Here is a 4,559-nt window from a genome sequence, read left to right as displayed (position 1 = left end):
ACATTTTCTGCACGTCAGAGAATGGCACGCTGATTCTTTACCGCTTAATAAGCTTAGCACTTGAAATTATAGACTTTTCCGACGTGTTCACAACACGGGGAAAGAAGCTGATGCACCTTTAGTTCACTTGTGTATCCGCAGCACGTATCACGTGTGTCAAATCCAGACAAAGATCCAGTGATGGAGTCAGAGTGTCGAGCCGAGCTGAGGGCAGCGATTGGAGGAACACCAAAGCTCAGTCTGACTAAAGGACGACTCTCTTTGTAAAACACTGTGATTTGTCTTCTTGCTGAGAGTGAGATGAGAATATTGATCAGAAACTCACATCTGGCTCTATCCTTCCAACGCCTACAGAACACATTACATATATTTGTTTTTTTCCTTTTTGTCATTTGTTAAACCACCTGGCTAACTTATGCTAAGCTACGCTAACAAAGCACAACATTCCCACATAGTTTAAAAAGTGGGATAACACCAGGCGCACTCCCACAATTCACCCACAGCGTTCTAAAGTACACGTGCATTTTTACTTTATTTAGCTTTACTATGTCTTCTACATAAACCTCCAAATGTGAGTTAAGTTAAGAATCATTGTACAAACTGATCTAATCACCGGCGATCCCTGATTACAGCTGCACATAAATACAATCCAAACTTTAGTATCCAAAAGCTCCTCATTTGGTCAAAGGTAAATATAGCAATACAGTCATGGAAAACAAAAAGATGATCAGACCTTCTTGTCTTCTTCAGTTTGTTCATTTTAATGCCTGGTTCCACTAAAGGTCCATTTGTTTGGACAGATATAATGAAAACAACAAAAACAGCTCATAAGAGTTTAATGTCAGAGCTGATATCAGACATGTTCCAGAATAACCTAAATCACTGAAGTTCTTCCATCAGCAGCTATGGCATTGTTCTGCCAGAACCAGAGCTTTTAGACGTTCCATGTTTTCTGTTCTGTCTGTTTCAGTCACATGATGCACAGGAGTTAGAACCTGATGGCAGAACCATAGTTTCTGATGACTGCAGCCATGCGTCTTGGCTGCTCTCCACCAGGTTCTGACATGGTTCTGCTTTTGGATTTGGATGTAGATCTGGTGACTGAGCGGGCCAAGGCATGGTTCCAGTGTTCTGGTTCTCCATCCAGGCTTTAGCTGACCTCGCCGTGTGCCAAGGGGCATCGTCTGGTTGGAAACCCAGTCACTGGAGGCAGGAAAGAGTTTTCCAGCTGATGGCAGAAGACTGTTTTCCAGAACAGCCTGTACATGACCTGGTCCATTCACCCTGTTCCACCCAAACTGGAACCAGCCCAGATGGTCCCTGATCCACCCCCATGCTCTACTGTAGGGGCAGGACAGTCTGGTCTGGAGGCTTCTCCAGACTTCCTCCTCACCAGGAAGTGGGCTGGAGTGGACATCAGCTGAACATTGGGTTCATCCCTGAAGAGAACCTGAGCCCAACCATCACCAGTCCGGTCCCTGTGGTCCCAGCAGAGAGGAACCGGGCTTTCTTCTGCCTTTGGCTGATGAAGGGCTTCTTCTGCCGTGTGTGACTTCAGACCAGCTTCAACAAGTCGGTTTCCAACAAGTCCCATGTCTCCACAGTGCCCCTCATGTTCAGGTCCCTGGAGGTCTGACCACGACTCCTGACACAGAACAGATGAGTGCTCGGTCCTCTGGTGGGTAGGAAGACGTTTCCTGCTGCCACCAGCTAGCGATGTGGCAGCACCATGGTGGGCTGGTTGTTTCTTGGTGTAATGAACGTCTGTCTTGGAGATCTTCAGGTTCTTCTCTACCTGTCTCTCACTCATGCCAGTTTCCAGCAGAACCAAGATGGCTGCCTTTGTGGCTTCACATAGTTCTTGTGTTTTAGGCGTTATGTGAGAGCTGACAGCTTCTGAGCTGTGCTACGGCCTGAATGTCAGCAGGAAACCAGTCCAGGTCTTTACATGTGCTGCTGATGACATGAAACGGCCTCTTATGGACCCTACAGGGAACACATGAAGCTGAAGCAGGTCACACAGGACAGAAAGGACGAAGGATCAGCTGCATTTATGTTCATTGTATCCTTCAGGTAATGGACCTTTAGTGGTACCAGATATTAACATGAACAAGACACTGAAGAAAACAAGGTGGTCTGATCATTTTTTCATGACTGTACATATAGACGTACTTATGGTAAAGCCACAAAGAACTTTCATGAGGAAATTTTACTGGAGAAAAGCTTCAGTGGTAACAGGAAGCAAACAAAGTATTTGGACACTATTTCTGTAACGTGTCTACAGCAGACAGTGATGCATTCATTTTTTAAAGAAGCATAAGAATATTTGGGAACTCTGACACTGAGGTGGAGGAAGGTTTTCTCATGGTTCCTTCCTCTCTAACCCCCACTCACACTCCCTTCAACCACCATCTGGGTCCTCGGGCCGCTCAACTGGGGACAGTGGCTAACTGGCAAACAGAGATTTGATGGGAGTGCAGCCTATCATTCCATCTGTCCCTGGTTTTTCCCTTCCTCTTTGCACACAGTCATTTGCGTGCATGTAGCATGTACATCATGCATGTATTAAAATGAAGGTTTTGCACATAAGAGTCGCGCAGATCATCCTTGAAATACACCTTGAACTCCTGCTAACTCCAGGTCTGCTGTGGGAAAATCAAAATATGAATTTCCATGTGTGGAAGATCACGTGGTGAAATCTGACTTGACTGAAGAAATTATCAGCAAAATGTAGACGCAAAAGTATTGAATTGATCTTTAACATTAGTGGAGTGTTTAGCATCTAAAGAGGAAGATATTAAACCAAATCTAAACAAAACCTGAATATTGCGCCATCAACTGGGCATAAGCATGTCTTCAAATGAATTAAAATGTTTTTTTTCTATTTTCCTGGAGTTCATCACTGCATTTTTCTGAGTTAATAAAATGTCATTGTTTCGTTTAAATCAGTAATGCACTTCTAATATGGGGCAAAAAATATATTTAAAAAAATCCGTTGGTGCAGGTTTAAGGCAGAATGCATCAAGCAACACATTTGAAGTCGTACAGCTACGGTTCTGATCAGCTGCCTGCTTCCCCATCCAGCGGATGCCGGTCCAGTGTTGGAGGAAAACGTATTTGTAAAGTAGCTGTGTGGGCGCTCTAATTTTTTAATTAATTCATTTTTAATTAATTGTTTCTGTCTGCTGTTTGCTGCTGAGGAGGAACTGAAGCTTCATCACTGTTTTACTGAACAGAAGTAAACCAGGCTGGAAACCAGTTTAGTTCAGCTTTAGGTCCAACATGTATGTGTTCTGTTCACTTATTCAGTCAGAGTAACAACCTTCTGCTTTCCTCCTCCTTGTTTGAGATACTTTTCAATCAGAATACACCGTCTTTTTCACGGCAGTCTTTCCTCCCTGCTTTTGTCTTTTGCTCTCTCTTGTTTTCATCTGATATGCCAAAGCCAACACATCAGCTGTTACCAATAGCAGTTTTTTCATATGTTTTGCCGTCCCAGCGCACACATCTGCATGTTTTTTCTCATCAGTTGTTGTCCTGGAGATATCAAAATAGTGCACACACACAAATCTGTGCAAAGATTACAGTGTTAAGCTGCAGACATGTGCATGTTTACATTTAGAGAAGAGAAAACAGGAAATTGGTAGCATCTCATTCCCTTCTGTCATGCCTCAGCGGCTAATTGAGCATATGCTATTCCCCCCATAGTACCTCATTAGAGAGAGAGGCAGGGAGGGCGACAGGAGCAGAGGAGGTAGAGGAGTGACTGAAACACCCGAGCAAAAGGAAGGGAAAATACACGACGACGGGAGAGAGAGGAGATGTGGAAATGCCTTCAGGTGGTAAACTCTGCTGTGACTGTGAAGCCCTGTAGCGTCGGAGAGAATTCCCTTCCTCAAGTCAAGCTGGCTGCCACTCCTGTCAGAGAACCGCAGGCTATGACACGCACTCCTCAACAAATACAAACCCTGCTTCCACAAAAGAAGAGCAAGACTGCAGCTGAAAGCATCGTTGTCCAGAGGTGCATGCTCTGGAGACAGAGGTGTACATTCGGGTACATCTGACTGTTGCACGTTGAGCTTAAAGGTTAAATCACTGCCTTGGAAGTACTTGAGTAAAACCTCTGAAGCCAACTTACTGCAAATTTAAAGTCTTGAGTTTGTCGGGAATCAGAATCACTTGAGCTGAAAACTCACAAGAAAACGTGGGAGACACCTTGGTCCGTCCACCCACACTCGACTGCGTAATCGTTGACTGGTGCAGGTTTGAGCAATAACAAGGTTGCAATCACCATGAACATGACTGTAATTAGTGACCCCCGTGCTGACTGATGTGGGTTTAGTAGGTGTCCCTCTGTACTACTGCTAGGAACAAACAGCAGAAACATGTAGCAGTGCTGGGATCTTTAGGATTAAGTTTGTTTAAAACATATAAAACTCGCTTAGGTCCATGGGTGGACACTTGTTGATGTCCATACAGGTGAGACAGTGGATGTATTAAAAGGGGGCCACTGTGACTACATGTGGATAAGGGTTCAGGTTTTTGTACGATACCTTCCT

This window comes from Stegastes partitus, unplaced genomic scaffold (assembly GCF_000690725.1).
Source record: "Stegastes partitus isolate 25-593 unplaced genomic scaffold, Stegastes_partitus-1.0.2 Scaffold774, whole genome shotgun sequence".
Lineage (NCBI taxonomy): Eukaryota > Metazoa > Chordata > Actinopteri > Pomacentridae > Stegastes > Stegastes partitus.
Note: the sequence above shows the minus strand (reverse complement) of the source record.